Here is a 17,701-nt window from a genome sequence, read left to right as displayed (position 1 = left end):
TTCCCAGGAAGAAAACCGTTACAAGTGTATGCGATTCTAACTTGTATTGACTATAAAAAGTTAAATTAGATACTTCTGTTTTTTATTTTCAATACATTTGCAAAAATGTAGAAAAACATGTTTTCACTGTCAATATGGGGTATTGTGTGTGTATATGAGTGGGGTACAGACATAGTAGTCGTCCACAATTCATGTTAAACACTATTATTTCACACAGTGTATCCATGCAATTTACTTTGTAGCTTGTTAAGCACAGTTTTACTCCTAAACTTATTTAGGCTTGCCATAACAAAGGAGTTTAGCTTTTCATGTTTAATTAATTTGTAAAGATTTCTAAAAACATATCATTCCACATTGACATTATGGTGTATAGTGTGTAGTCCAGTGACACAAGATGTATTATTTTAAATTCAGGCTGTAACACAACAAAATGTGGAAAAAGTCAAAGGGTGTGAACATTCTGAAGGCACTATAAGTATTCTTTATAGGGCACATAGTAAACATGTGAGCTGCCTGTTTTGAAATCTTAAACAACCAGATACACGCAACATGACAGTCTGATCGGAGAGAGATGGACAGACGAGCAGAGGAACATATAGGCTACTGAATAGAGAATTGATTTTCTTCTGTCATCTACATTTCAGATTATCGGTAAAAGAGAGAAGTTATTTAATGCTATTGCAACATAGTCTAGTCCACTAACCTTCCTCACATATAGCCCCCAAGGCCACCGCCTTAGGTGAACTTTGAACCGAATTACCAGGTCAAACTAGATCTATCTGGCTGTAGTGTTGGTTTAAAAAACAAACAACCTCTCAGCTGTGGTAGGCCTTTTCCTGTCAGCCTCAGTCAATACGACTTTGTTGCAACAAGTGTAATGTTGTCCCTCTCTGGGCACTCTAGAACATTGTGTACACCTGGTTCTGGTGTTGACCAACTTTTCTGCTACCCATGTGTAGGCTTATATTGATTCTAAGATGTTTTGTCTGATCTTTGGTTTTCTAGCAAAGTGTTTTATATACCTTCCGGAGCAATAGATTATGGTCCTATTAGACAGATCCCACTGCACAGACATCAATTCAACATCTATTTCACGTTGGTTCAAAGTATTTCATTGAAATTACGTGGAAACAACGTTTATTCAGTGTGTTCCCAGTGGGATGGCTGTTGTCAAAAGGATATAGTGAAAACACAACCAGTTTTCAGAGTAGCAATTCGTATGGTATTTTATGATTTCCAATTCGTACAATATGTTACAAAAGTGCTTAAGATCCCGTCAATCTCTTTAAGCAAATTAAACCATTGTAGCACAAGACACTCTGTTACAGAAATAATATGATAGCCTACCCAGTGACCATAGCAATAACCTTTTATGACGGCGCATAGGTTGTGATAGATAAAAATATAATTGAATATCACTCTTCAGCGACAAAAGTCGGAAGTTTACATACACTTAGGTTGGAGTCATAAAACTCATTTTTCAACCACTCCACAAATTTCTTGTTGACAAACTATAGTTTTGGCAAGTTGGTTAGGACATCTACTTTGTGCATGACACAAGTCATTTTCCCAACAATTGTTAACAGACAGATTATTTCACTTATAATTCACTGTATCATAATTCCAGTGGGTCAGAAGATTACATACACTAAATTGACTGTGCCTGTAAACAGCATGGCTTTAGAAGCATCTTCTAACATAATTTGAGTCAATTGGAGGTGTACCTGTGGATGTATTTCAAGGCCTACCTTCAAACTCAGTGCCTCTTTGCTTGACATCATGGGAAAATCAAAAGAAATCAGCCAAGACCTTAGAAAAATATTGTAGACCTCCACAAGTCTGGTTCATCCTTGGGAGCAATTTCCAAACGCCTGAAGGTACCACATTCATCTGTACAAACAATCGTACGCAAATATAAACACCATGGGACCACGCAGATGTCGTACCGCTCAGGAAGAAGACATGTTCTGTCTCCTAGAGATGAATGTACTTTGGTGCGAAAAGTGCAAATCAATCCCAGAACAACAGCAAAGGACCTTGTGAGGATGCTGGAGGAAACGGGTACAAAAGTATCTATATCCACAGTAAAATTAGTCCTATAATCGACAAAACATGAAAGGCCGCTCAGCAAGGAAGAAGCCACTGCTCCTAAACTGCCATAAAAAAAGCCAGACTATGGTTTGCAACTGCACATGGGGACAAAGATTGACCTTTTTGGAGAAGTGTCCTCTGGTCTGATGAAACAAAAATAGAACTGTTTGGCCATCATTATGTTTGGAGGAAAAGGGGGAGGCTTGCAAGTCAGGGGTGGCAGCATCATGTTGTGGGGGTGCTTTGCTGCAGGAATACTAATCATATTTTGTAAAGAATCACCCATAGTTCTAACATGATTTATTTAGCTCCTATCTCCGAATGCATCTGTTTTGGCAGACAAGGACAAATAATTCAAGACATGTAAACATACAAAAAGTAGACTCAAAAGCAAGTCTTTCACTGCTTGAAAGACAGTAAAAGAATAGTGAGTTTCTTGATTTGATAGTGATATAGTCTTAAGTGATACCGTAACAGTGAATGGGGATCTGAATAAGTTATTTGAAGAGGATTACTGCAAAAAGCTATATATACATTTTCTGAAATGTTTTTAAATTAGCTTTTATTGTTTAAAGCGGCAATATGTAACTTTTTTGGGTGACCCGACAGATCTCTCATTCTCATTGAAAGCAAGTCTAGGAAGCGGATGATCTGTTCTATGTGTGCTATGTCTATGCTTCCCGTTCTTAAGATTAGTTTTTGTGTCTTTTACTTTTGGTTTTGCACAACAGCTTCAAACAGCTGAAAATATAATATTTTTGGTTATGGAAACTATATATTTCACAGTGGTTTAGATGGTACAATGATTCACTACAATACACTTGCTTGTTTTGTTGTCACCTAAACTGAAATTAAGCCGAACTATTAGAATTTTAGCAACCAGAAAATGGTGGAGCATAGTGACATAGTGCATCTTTAATGAAATGACGAAAGAGTGTGTTTTTTTCTAATTATGGCATGGCGTTGTTCAAGGACAGACATACATTTGTTTAAAATCTATCACGTGATGATTTCATTTCAGAGAGACAAATAAACATTATTTGCTAAATGCTATACAGTATATTCTCCTCACTCTCAAATAAATAAGTAGTAGGCCCTACTGCTAGATTTTATACAGTCAATTGTAATAAATAACTACATTATCCCAAAAAACTCACTAGTACTTGCCAATGACAAGCATACCCATAACATGATGCAGCCACCACCATGGATGAAAATACGAAAAGTGGTACTCAATGATGGGTTGTGTTGATTTGCCCCAAACATAACGCTTTGTATTCAGGACATAAAGTTAATTTCTTTGCCACGTTGTTTGCAGTTTACTTTAGTGCCTTATTGCAAACAGGATCCATGTTTTGGAATATTTGTATTCTGTACAGGCTTCCATCTTTTCACTCAGTCATTTAGGTTAGTATTGTGGAGTAACAACAATGTTGTCGATCCATCCTCAGTTGTCTCCTTTCACAGCCATTAACCTCTGTAACTGTTTTAAAGCGACAATTGGCCTCATGGTGAAATCCCTGAGCGGTTTCCTTCCACTCCGGCAACTGAGTTAGGGAGGATGCCTGTACCTTTGTACAGCAGTGACTAGGTTTGTTGATACACTATTCAAAGTGTAATTAATAACTTCACCATGCTCAAGAGATATTCAAAGTCAGTTTTTTTATTTTTACCCTCCTACCAATCCTACCCTTCTTTGCGAGGCATTGGAAAACCTCTCTGGTCTTTGTGGATGAATCGGTGTTTGAAATTCATGTAACGGCTGTCGTAGGTGGAAGACGGAGAGGACCAAGGTGCAGCGTGGTAAGTGTTCATGATCTTTTAAATACACTGAACACTGGAACAAAAATAACAAAACAGAACAAACGAAACAGTCCTGTCTGGTACAGAGACAGAGACAGAAAACAACTACCCACAAACACAAGTGGGAACAGGCTACCTAAGTATGGCTCTAAATCAGAGACAACGATTGACAGCTGCCTCTGATTGGGAACCATACCAGGCCAAACACATAGAAGTACAAAACATAGAATGCCCACCCCAACTCACGTCCTGACCAAACTAAAACAGAGACATAAAAAAGGAACTTAGGTCAGGACGTGACAGTACCCTCCCACCAAAGGTGCGGACTCCGGCCGCAAAACCCAAACCCATAGGGGAGGGTCTGGGTGGGCATCTGTCCGCGGTGAAGGGCGGCTCTGGCAGCGCCGGAGTGACGGGCGGGAGACTCTGGCAGCTCCTGACGGACGGGCGGGAGACTCTGGCAGCTCCTGACGGACGGGCGGGAGACTCTGGCAGCTCCGGACGGGCGGGCGGGAGACTCTGGCAGCTCCGGACGGGCGGGCGGGAGACTCTGGCAGCTCCGGACGGGCGGGCGGGAGACTCTGGCAGCTCCGGACGGGCGGGCGGGAGACTCTGGCAGCTCCGGACGGGCGGGCGGGAGACTCTGGCAGCTCCGGACGGGCGGGCGGGAGACTCTGGCAGCTCCGGACGGGCGGGCGGGAGACTCTGGCAGCTCCGGACGGGCGGGCGGGAGACTCTGGCAGCTCCGGACGGACGGGCGGGAGACTCTGGCAGCTCCGGACGGACGGGCGGGAGACTCTGGCAGCTCCGGACGGGCGGGAGACTCTGGCAGCTCCGGACGGGCGGGAGACTCTGGCAGCTCCGGACGGGAGGGAGACTCTGGCAGCTCCGGACGGGAGGGAGACTCTGGCAGCTCCGGATGGGAGGGAGACTCTGGAGAGAGGAGACGGAGAGAGCCTGATCCTCGGAGGAGGCACAGGTTAGACCGGTCCGTGGAGGCGCACTGGAGGTCTCAAACTAAGGGCCTGCACAACCCGTCCTGGCTGGATGGTGATTTTACCCCGGCACGTGCGGGGCACAGGCACAGGACGCACTGGGCTGTGCAGACACACGGGAGACACAGTGTGCAGAGCTGATGTAGGATATCCTGGCCCGAGGGGACGCACTGGCTGTCTGGAGAGCAGGGCTAGCACCATCCGCCTTGGCTGGATTCTCACCCTAGCCCGGCAGATGCGGGGAGCTGGCATGTAGCGCACCTGGCTAAGAATGCGTACTGGGGACACCGTGCGCTCTACCGCATAACACGGTGCCTGACCAGTACGACGCCCGCCACGGTAAGCACGGGGAGTTGGCTCAGGTCTCCAACCTGACTCTGCCATACTCCCATGTGCCCCCCCCCCCCCCCCCCAATACATTTTTGGGGCTGCCTCTCGGGCTTCCTTGCTAGCCATGCCAACTCCTCGTAGTGTTTCCGCTCAGCCTTAGCTGCCTCCAGTTCCTCCTGTGGACGGCGATACTCCCCAGCCTGTGCCCAGGGTCCTTTGCCTTCCAGTATCTCCTCCCATGTCCATTTCTCCAGAAAGCGCTGCTCACCTGTCCAGGAATCCCTTCCATGCTGCTTGGTCCTTTTGTGGTGGGTAGTTCTGTAAAGGTTGTCATTGGTGGAAGAAGGAGAGGACCAAGGTGCAGCGTGGAGGAGGCACCGGATGGACCGGACCGTGGAGGCGCACTGGAGGTCTCGAGCACCAAGCCTGCACAACCTGTCCTGGCTGGATACTCCCTGATACTCCCTGTAGCCCGGCAAGTGTGGCGGGGTGTTCCCTCATACCGCTGCTTCACCTCTCCTGCTGCCTCCGCTCTCCTGGCTGCCTCCACCTGTTCCCATGGGAGGTTATCCCTTCCAGCCAGGATCTCCTCTCATATGTAGGATCCCTTCACGTCCAGAATGTCCTCCCATGTCCATTCCTCCTTCTTACCACGCTGCTTTGTCCTTGGGTGGTGGGTAGTTCTGTAACGGCTGTCGTAGGTGGAAGAAGGAGAGGACCAAGGTGCAGCGTGACGGAACAAACGAAACAGTCCTGTCTGGTACAGAGACAAAAAATCAAATCAAATGTATTTATATAGCCCTTCGTACATTAGCTGATATCTCAAAGTGCTGTACAGAAACCCAGCCTAAAACCCCAAACAGCAAGCAATGCAGGTGTAGAAGCACGGTGGCTAGGAAAAACTCCCTAGAAAGGCCAAAACCTAGGAAGAAACCTAGAGAGGAACCAGGCTATGTGGGGTGGCCAGTCCTCTTCTGGCTGTGCCGGGTGGAGATTATAACAGAACATGGCCAAAATGTTCAAATGTTCATAAATGACCAGCATGGTCGAATAATAATAAGGCAGAACAGTTTAAACTGGAGCAGCAGCACGGCCAGGTGGACTGGGGACAGCAAGGAGTCATCATGTCAGGTAGTCCTGGGGCATGGTCCTAGGGCTCAGGTCCTCCGAGAGAGAGAAAGAAAGAGAGAAGGAGAGAATTAGAGAACGCACACTTAGATTCACACAGGACACCGAATAGGACAGGAGAAGTACTCCAGATAAATCAAACTGACCCTAGCCCCCCGACACAAACTACTGCAGCATAAATACTGGAGGCTGAGACAGGAGGGGTCAGGAGACACTGTGGCCCCATCCGAGGACACCCCCGGACAGGGCCAAACAGGAAGGATATAACCCCACCCACTTTGCCAAAGCACAGCCCCCACACCACTAGAAGGATATCTTCAACCACCAACCATCCTGAGACAAGGCTGAGTATAGCCCACAAAGACCTCCGACACGGCACAACCCAAGGGGGGGGGGGGGGGGGGGGGGGGGGGGGGGGGGGGGGGGGGGGCAACCCAGACAGGATGACCACATCAGTGAATCAACCCACTCAGGTGACGCACCCCCTCCAGGGACGGCATGAGAGAGCCCCAGTAAGCCAGTGACTCAGCCCCTGTAATAGGGTTAGAGGCAGAGAATCCCAATGGAAAGGGGGGAACCGGCCAGGCAGAGACAGCAAGGGCGGTTCGTTGCTCCAAAGCCTTTCCGTTCACCTTCCCACTCCTGGGCCAGACTACACTCAATCATATGACCCACTGAAGAGATGAGTCTTCAGAAAACAACTACCCACAAACAAAGGTGGGAACAGGCTACCTAAGTATGGTTCTCAATCAGAGACAACGATTGACAGCTGCCTCTGATTGGGAACCATACCAGGCCAAACACATAGAAGTGCAAAACAGAATGTCCACCCCAACTCACGCCCTGACCAAACTAAAACAGAGACATAAAAAGAACTAAGGTCAGGACGTGACAATTCAATGCTCGAATGAGGGACTTTAAAGATAATTGTATGTGTGTGGTATAGACATGAGGTAGTCATTCAAATATCATTATTAAAAAATATATATTATTGCACACAGAGTCCATGCAACTTATTATGTGACTTGTTAAGGTAATTTCACTTTGACATTATGGGGTGTTGTTGTAGGCCAGTGACACAAAATCTCAATTTAATCCATTTTAAATTCAGGCTGTAACATTGTTCTTCCTCTGTCAACCATGCTTACCTGCAAGGAAACACGTGCCGTCATCATTGCTTTGCACAAAAAGGGCTTCACAGGCAAGGACATTGCTGCCAGTAAGATTGCACCTAAATCAACCATTTATCGGATCATCAAGAACTTCAAGGAGAGAGGTTAAATTGTTGTGAAGAAGGCTTCAGAAAGTCCAGCAAGCGCCAGGACCGTCTCCTAAAGTTGATTCAGCTGCGGGATCGGGGCACCACCAGTACAGAGCTTGCTCAGGAATAGCAGCAGGCAGGTGTGAGTGCATCTGCACGCACAGTGAGGCGAAGACTTTTGGAGGATGGATGTCAAAAAGGGCAGCAAAGAAGCCACTTCTCTCCAGGAAAAACATCAGGGACGGACAGATATTCTGCAAAAGGTACAGGGATTGGACTGCTGAGGACTGGGGCAAAGTCATTTTCTCTGATGAATCCCCTTTCTGATTGTTTGGGGCATCCGGAAAAAAGCTTGTCCGGAGAAGACAAGGTGAGCGCTACCATCAGTCCTGTGTCATACCAACAGTAAAGCATCCTGAGACCATTCATGTGTGGGGTTGCTTTTCAGCCAAAGGGGTGGGCTCACTCACAATTTTGCCTAAGAACACAGCCATGAATAAGGGATTTTACAAACACATTCTCTTAGAGCAACTTCTCCCAACCATCCAGGAACAGTTTGGTGACGAACAATGCCTTTTCCAGCATGATGGAGCACCTTGTCATAAGGCAAGAGTGATATCTAAGTGGCTCGGGGAACAAAACATCAATATTTTGGGTCCATGACCAGGAAACTCCCCAGACTTTAATCCCATTGAGAACTTGTGGTTTATCCTCAAGAGGCGGGTGGACAAACAAAAACCCACAGATTCTGACAAACTCAAGGCATTGATAATTTTCAAGAATGGGGTGCCATCAGTCAGGATGTGGCCCAGAAGTTAATTGACAGCATGCCAGGGCAGATTGCAGAGGTCTTGAAAAAGAAGGGTCAACACTGCAAATATTGACTCTTTGCATCAACTTGATGTAATTGTCAATAAAAGCCTTTGACACTTATGAAATGCTTAAAATTATACTTCAGTATTCCATAGTAACATCTGACAAAAATGTCTAAAGACGCTGAAGCAGCAAACTTTGTGAAAATTAATATTTGTGTCATTATCAAAACTTTTGGCCACGACTGTATTTGCGCCTGAGAGAATATCTGCACCTTAGATATTATTTGTTTAGAAATTCTTTGCACTGACTACCCACACATCCAACCCTTACACACAAACTTACATATGAAACACAGGAGGCTGCCTAGGGGAGGATGGCTCATAATAATGGCTGGAATGGAGTGAATGGAATGGTATCAAACATATGGAAACCATGTGTTTGATGCATTTGATACCATTCAATTTATTATGTTCCAGCCACTACTATGAGCCCATCCTTCCCTATTAAGGTGCCACCTGCCGCCTGTGATTCAAACACACACACACACACACACACAAACACCGATTAACACACACACAAAAGCACCACACGCACTCAGAACTCACATACAGACAAACACATACAGTCTATTATATACTATGCATTCCACTGCGTAACCAAGTCACTAAACACTGTATATTTGTAAATACAGTATAATATAGTCCATTGTTGCTATGCATACTATCCCTGTTATTACTTGTTATTTTTGATTTTACTCTTTTTATTGTTATTATTACTATTGACTGATGCACTGCATCATTGAGGGAGCTAGTGCATTAGAATTTCACTGCACCTTTTGTACCTGCTGTAAACTGTGTATGTGACGAATACAATTTAATTTGATGGTATTTTATGAGGCCCAGAGGAGGCTGGTGAGGGGAGGACAGCTCATAATAATGAATGGAATGGAGTAAATGGAATGGTATCTAACACATGGAAACCAGGTGTTTTATGTGTTTGAGACCATTCCGTTTATTCCGTTTCAGCCATTACTATGAGCCCGTCCTCCCCATTTAAAGTCCCACCAGCCACCACTGCTGACGCCAGTAAGTCTCTCCCTATACCTAACTTTGTGATAAAGTCCATGACCAGACGGTGTCGTGGCAATTTCCTGTATTACTAAACATTGAGAGAGCAAACCACACACAAGTCAGAGTTATATTATAAAGTCCATCTTTAATTATATATGAGCTTCACCATAGCACAAATTATCGTTCAGTTTGGTCTCCTAAACGAAGTTCTTATCTCGTTCTTGGTACAACATAGTACCAAACCATTACCTCATCCAATGGCATATATCAATTGTCAATTCTAGATACTCCCATCTCAAATACAACCCCTCCTGGACAAGATCAGAAAAGACAGTGAGCCTCTTAGGTCATATACTAGGTCAACATCAGAGGGGACATACAATGGTTTCAGACACTGGCATACTCTTCCCCCAAATGGGAAAAGTAGGGAGTGACTAGCACACAGACATTGTGGAGCCAAGAGATAATTGGTTCCCCCTCAATAATCCCTTCACATTGTTTAAAAGACACGTTCACATATGAAGACAAGCCTGACCTCTCCCCCCTCTGGGGCCCAAGTAGATTTTTCCACATAAGCATACTTATAAACATTGATAAAACATCTTATTTATCAATGTTACCTAACTAATTCTGATTCAGCCACGACAAGGGACTACCCGGGGTCCGACTAGACCACTAAAAGGTCATGGTGCTTGCCTATGGAGCAGCAACGGGGACTGCACCTCCCTCCCTTCAGGCTATGCTCAAACCCTATACACCCCAACCCGAGCACTCTGTTCTGCCACCTCTGGTCTCTTGGCTGTCCCACCCCGACGGGTGGTCAGCTCCCGCTCAGCTCAGTCACAGCTTTTCTCTGTCCTGGCACCCCAATGGTTGAACCAGCTTCCCCCTGAAGCTAAGACAGCAGAGTCCTTGCCCATGTTCCGAAAATGACAGAAACCCTACCTCTTCAAAGACTATCTCAAATTAATCCCACTACCACAGACTCTGCTAACTACTTTATTGAGGGAAAATGTGCTTTCTACAACAGTGGTATGTGGTTATCTCGCCCAGCTGTCTTAAGATAAATGCACTAATTGTCGCTCTGGATAAGAGTGTCTGCTAAATTACTAAAATGTTAAAATGTAGATCTACCTGCCATGGCCAGGCTCTGGACTCTGGATGGTACTAGTTCCCAAACTTTTCAAATATTTATTTTTGCATCTGAGCTCCTAGAGTGTGCGGCTCTCTATTTACTAGTTCCCAAACTAACAAACACCCAGGGCTGTGAGCGGGGCATCCCCGGCAGCACAACCTTGAACCTGCAGAAAGACAAACAGCTGTTAACAACCTCACACGCAACCCAACTCCAACTCGCTTCTCTCATCCTGTTCGTTCAAGTTTAAGGTCTGACGTTCAGCCAATCCCAAATTGACCCTTCACTCCTACCCTTTACCACTCCAGATGACTGGATAGGGGTTAGTCTCACAAAGCCGGAAGATCAAGGTCTGATAGGTGTAAGCAATATTGCGCTATAAGCAAAAAGCTTTAAGCAAATGGCACTAGCTCCTCGTTGCTGTCTGAACGGTGGAACTTGTACCATATAGCTATGGGTCACGTCTAGGTGTCGATTTTGAATTGGGAAAGAAAGAAAAAATGAATATATCTATACCTCTGCCACCAAAAAACATTGCACAGTCCATGGAAAGCCCCTACACATGCTAAGTCAGGTTGTTATGTGTCCTCAATAAATTCTGGTTAGATACACTTGAAAACAACATGGTGCATCTCAAGAGACTTCATCCTGCAAAAAATGAAATAAATAATCTCTCTTTGGCTCACACAACACACACTATGCCAGATAACTCTTTATAAAGGTCTGGGAATTAGTAATCACTTCTGATAATAATATTGTTGTTTTTTTTCATCAGAAATGACAGTGGGTACCTTTATGTGTGTGTCAAATATTCCTATTCTCAGATATTTAATACAAAACTTTTGTTTTTTTTGCAAAAAGCTATATAACTATTGTTTAGCTGGAATGGAATGTTCGTATCCTGCATATTTGACTGTGATATGTGGTTGTCTCACCGAGCAATCTTAAAATGAATGCACTGACTAAGTCGCTCAGGATAAGAGCATCTGCTAAATAACTAAACTGTCAAATGAATAATAAAAAAATATACAATTAAATATTGATGTCACAAAGGTATAATTTGTACATTTCTTCAGAAAATGTTTTGTTCTTTGTTATATTTGACTGTTAAACCTAGCAGAACTACTTATTTCTCTGAGTGTATGGCAGATATATATAGTGCAATCGGAAAGTATGCCAACTTTTTCCACATTTTGTTACTTTAGTCTTATTCTCAAATGGATTAAATAGTTTTTTTACTCATCAATCTACACACAATGCAACACAATGACAAAGTGAAAACAGGTTTACAGAATTGTTTGCACATTTATAAAAACTTTAAACTTATATCACATTTACTGTACAGTACCAGTCAAAAGTTTAGACACACCTACTCATTCAAGGGTTTTTCTTTATTTTGACTATTTTCTACATTGTAGAATAATAGTGAAGACATCAAAACTATGAAATACCACATATGGAATCATGTAGTAACCCAAAAAAGTGTTAAACAAAGATTCTTCAAAGTAGCTACCATTTGCCTTGATAACAGCTTTGCAGTTGCTTGGCATTCTCCCAACCAGCTTCAAGAGTCACCTGGAATGCATTTCAATTAACAGGTGTTGCCTTGTTTAAAGTTCATTTGTGGAATTTCTTTCCTTCTTAATGCATTTGAGCCAATCGGTTGTGTTGAGACAAGGTAGGGGTGGTATACAGAAGATAGCCCGCATCTCAACATCAACTGTTCAGAGGAGACTGCGTGAATCAGGCCTTCATTGTCAAATTGCTGCAAAGAAACCACTACTAAAGGACACTAATAATAAGAAGAGACTTGCTTGAGCCAAGAAACATGAGCAATAGACATTAGACCGGTGGAAATCTGTCGATTTGGTCTGATGAATCCAAATTTGAGATTTTTGGTTCCAACCACCGTGTCTTTGTGAGATGCAGAGTAGGTGAACAGATGATCACCGCATGTGGGGTTCCCACCGTAAAGCATGGAGGAGGAGGTGTGATGGTGTGGGGGTGTGTTGCTTATGACACGGTCAGTGATTTATTTAGAATTCAAGGCACACTTAACCAGCATGGCAACCACAGCCTTCTACATTGATATGCCATCCAATCTGGTTTGCGCTTAGTGGGACTATCATTTGTTTTTCAATAGGACAATGACCCAACACACTTCCAGGCTGTGTAAGGGCTATTTGACCAAGAAGGAGAGTGATGGAGTGTTGCATCAGATGACCTGGCCTCCACAATCACCCGACCTCAACCCAATTGTTGAGATGGTTTGCGATGGGTTATACCGCAGAGTGAAGGAAAAGCAGCCAACAAGTGCTCAGCATATGTGCGAACTCCTTCAAGACTGTTGGAAAAGAAGTCCAGGTGAAGCTGGTTGAGATAATACCCAGAGTGTGCAAAGCTGTCATCAAGGCAAAGGATGGCTACTTTAAATAATCTAAAATCTAAAATATATTTTGATTTGTTTAACACTTTTTTGCTTACTACATGATTCCATATGTGATATTTCATAGTTTTGATGTCTTCACTATTATTCTACAATGTAGAAAATAGTAACACAATTAAGAAAAACCCTTGAACGAGTAGGTGTGTCCAACTTTTGACTAGTAGTGTACCTAAGTATTCAGACCCTTTACTCAGCACTTTGTTGGAGCACCTTTGGCAGTGATTACAGCCTCTAGTCTTCTTGAGAATGATGCTACAAGCTTGGCACATCTCTATTTGGAGAGTTTCTCCCTTTCTTCTCTGCAGTTCCTCTCAAACTCTGTCAGGTTGAATGGGGAGTGTCACTGCACAGCTGTTTTCAGGTCTCTCCAACGATATTCGATCGGGTTCAAGTCCAGGCTCTGGCTGGGCCACTTAAGGACACTCAGAGACTTGGCCCGAAGCATGTGTTGTCTTGGCTGTGTGCTTAGGGTCATTGTCCTGTTGGAAGGACTTTGCCCCAGTCTGAGGTCCTGAGCGCTCTGGCCCAGGTTTTCATCAACAATCTCTCTGTACTTTGCTCTTTGCCTCAATCCTGACTAGTCTCCCAGTCTTTGCCGCTGAAAAACATCCCCACGGCATGATCTTGCCACCACCATGCTTCACCGTTGGGACGGTGCCAGGTTTCCTCCAGACATGATGCTTGGCATTCAGGCCAAAGAGTTCAATCTTGGTTTCATCAGACCAGAGAATCTTGTTTCTCATGGTCTAAGAGTCCTTCAGGCGCCTTTTGGCAAACTCCAAGCGGGATGTAATGTGCCTTTTACTGAGGAGTGTCTTCCGTCTGGCCACTCTACCATAAAAGCCTGATTGGTGGAGTGCTACAGAGATGGTTGTCCTTCTGGAAGTTTCTCCCATCTCCACAGAGGTTCTGGTCACCTTCTTGACCAAGGCCCTTTTCCCCCAATTGCTGAGTCTCTAGGAAGAGTATTGGTGGTTCCAAACTTCTTCAATTTTAAAATGATTGAGGCCACGGTGTACTCCGACCTCATGGCTTGGTTTTTGCTCGGACATGCAATGTCAACTATGGGACCCTAGGGTCATTGTCCTGTTGTGTGTGCCTTTACAAATCATGTCCAATCAATTTAATTTATCACAGGTGGACTCAAATCAAGTTGAAACATTTCAAGGCTGATCAATGGAAACAAGATGCACCTGAGCTCAATTTTGAGTCTTATAGCAAAGGGTCTGAATAATTATGTAAATAAGGTATTTCTGGGTTTTTTCTGTTTTTTAAAAAAAACAACGTTTTTTTCACTTTGTCATTATGTTTTATTGTGTGTAAGATGGATGAGGAAAATGTTTTATTTAGTACATTTTAGAATAAGGCTGTAACGTAACAAAATGCAGAAAAAGTCCTGGGCTAATTTCCAAATGCACTGTATAGCATTTAGCAAAAAAAAACCTTCATTTCTTTGTCTCTCTGAAATGAAACCATTAAGTGATGGACATGCATTTGTTTCAAATCTGTCATTGAACAACCCCATGCCATGAATATATCGTGAAAAAACACACCAATCTCTCTCATAATTTCTTTAAACAATAAAAGCTCATTTTCCAGCATTTCTGAAAATGTATATACTGTATAGCGTTTTGGAATTAAACTCTTCATGCATTGTAGCTTTGACATTTAATTCTAGTAAGATTAGATATATCAAGGTAAGACCATGTATCATCTACTGACCTCTCTCTTCTTCTCGTTATCTTTCTCTCAGCACGTGCATGCGTAACAGCAGATCTCCTCTTCGTCTGAAGAGGAGTAAGGATCAGACCAAGTTGCAGCGTGGTAAGTGTCCATATTGTTTTTAATAAAGACAAATGAACACTCGAACAAAAACAATAAACGATAACGTGAAATCTACAAAAAAAACCTCAACAGTTCCATGTGGCGACAAACACTCACACGAAAACAAACACCCACAAACCAACAGTGAAACCCAGGCTACCTAAGTATGATTCTCAATCAGAGACAACTAACGACACCTGCCTCTGATTGAGAACCATACTAGGCCGAAACAGAAACCAAACATAGAAAAACAAACATAGACTGCCCACCCCAACTCACGCCCTGCCCATACTAAATAAAGACAAAACAAAGGAAATAAAGGTCAGAACGTGACAGCATGCTTGCGCACACACATTTGCATGCACACACGCGCACACTCAAACAATATCTCCCTCTCTTATTCTGCAGTCACTCATATTTAGGAAAACTGCAATCGGTCACATATCTAATTTATGTTACCACACGTTTCATGTATACAGTATGAATGTGAGCCTCTGTTAGATCCCCCTGTATAACCCTAATAGTCATCTGTATAACTGTGTCTGAGTTTGTCTTTGCAGGGCCCCTGTGGCTCTGTGCCGGTTAAAGTTCATGTGCTTGTGATCTTTGACTTGTCTTTATCCACTGTTTATCCACTTTATCCACTGTTGCACTGAGTCAGCGAGGAGGTATTTAATAACCCACCGTCCACGAGTAAGTAACCCCTCAGACCTGGAAAGAACGGGTGCATGTAAACACTGCATGTGTAACGGATTTCCTCCTCTTTGTCTGACGAGGAGTAAGGATCAGACCAAAACGCAGCGTGGTAAGTGTCCATATTGATTTATTCAAAAACACAACTGAACACTGGAACAAAATAATAAACGTGAAATATCCAAAACCGAAACAGTACCGTGTGGCCCAAACACTCACACGGAAACAAACACCCACAAACCAAAAGTGAAACCCAGGCTACCTAAGTATGATTCTCAATCAGAGACAACTAACGACACCTGCCTCTGATTGAGAACCATACTAGGCCGAACACAAAAACCAACATAGAAAAACAAACATAGACTGCCCACCCCAACTCACAGAACTATGGTCAGAACGTGACAGCATGGGGATGGGAGTTACCTCCTATACTGTCTAGGTTTGTTGTATTGTTGTGGTTGATGTCCTCACCTCCTATATAACACAAACCATTTTTTAATGATTGTGATGATTCTTTGTGCTTTCATCCTCAACATGACTATTACCTTCATATATAGCACTTTATAATAACTCCATGTAATAAAGCATTTATAATGGATTATTCATCATTTATGCATCATGATATAGGTCCTTATAAACCATTTACTAATCATTAGTTAAGTATTTTTGTGTGGCCTCATCCAAAGCCTATTTTATTTTTTAAATGTTTTGAGAGACCAGTGTAATTTCACTGCCAAGAAACACTTGTTAGCATTTTCAGGCTTAGAACATTATTTTACTCAGCATAGAGTGTGTCTGAAGTTTCACATCACACTATTACAATAGTGTGACTGTTTTGGAATAAAATGTCAATATTACGGTATTTTCTTAAACATCCTCTGTATTGTGTGCTTATTCTTCAAGCATTGATATGTACTAGCGGATATTTTGAGGCCTTAACGAGCACCAGGTACTGCTGGACTTTCTACCAATGGCATGTCTATCTTTTTGTGAGAAATTACACTGGTCCCTCAAAATATGTATAAAGTATTTATAAAGTATAAATAGTCCAAACTTTAGATGAGGCCACACAAAAATACAAACTAATGATTAGTAAATGATTTATAAAGACCTATATTGAACATTTTATGAATAATTATAAAATATTTAAAAGTTGTTTATAAATGTGTAGAATAACTAGGTTACTAACATATACAAATGTGTGAGTAATGATGAATAAATAATGAATAAATTGTTTACTGATCCATTGTAAATGTGTTATTACGTGGCGTTATTATAAAGTGCTACAAAGCCATATCTCCTTAGTGTCACAGTCCCACTTTAAACTCACAATCATTATCATCATTTAAACATCCCTAATCCATATAGTATGTGTCTAATTCACCAGAAGATAAATTCTGCTTTGGCAACTGTTCGAATTGATCTATTTTCAATTGCATTGCCATAACCTTCTTTAACATGTTATATGACACGTGGTCACCCCAGTGATCGATAGACGTTATCTTTCTACACAACCAGAAAGATATTGTCGGTGGTGAAAAAATTACCCTGCTGTATCAGTCAGAAATTAACCTTGGTTTTGTGGAGACTGGTTGCTGCTAAACCACATCTGTCAACTAACCACTGTCTGTCTTTAATGGTTTGTCCGTGAGGGCACACACTTACACACACTCTGGCACGCAGCACACAACGCATATGGTATGCAGACACACACACACACACACACGCACACACACACACACACACACACACACACACACGCACGCACGCACGCACGCACGCACACACACACACACAAACAAAAAACACAACTCTCCCTGATTTCTGTGGAACAGAGTACACAATGTACTATACTGTAAATAATTTCATAGGAAATAACACACAGACATGTATTTGTGGCCAAACCAAACTGTGGTGTCCTCCCCCAGGGGTCAGTTGAGGTGTTGGGCAGGCACATTTTGTCACTGTGTGTCATTGAACTGGACCGGTTCTGGTTCTGAAGCTATTTGGTTTGGGCCGAGGATAGGTGTGTGTGTGTGTGTGTGTGAGTGTTCAAGAGTAGCAAGTTGCCTAGAACCCTGATCCGGGGTAAGTGTTTAATGGTTACGT

The sequence above is a fragment of the Oncorhynchus mykiss genome, chromosome 23 (assembly GCF_013265735.2).
Source record: "Oncorhynchus mykiss isolate Arlee chromosome 23, USDA_OmykA_1.1, whole genome shotgun sequence".
NCBI classification, from domain to species: Eukaryota; Metazoa; Chordata; class Actinopteri; order Salmoniformes; family Salmonidae; genus Oncorhynchus; species Oncorhynchus mykiss.
Note: the sequence above shows the minus strand (reverse complement) of the source record.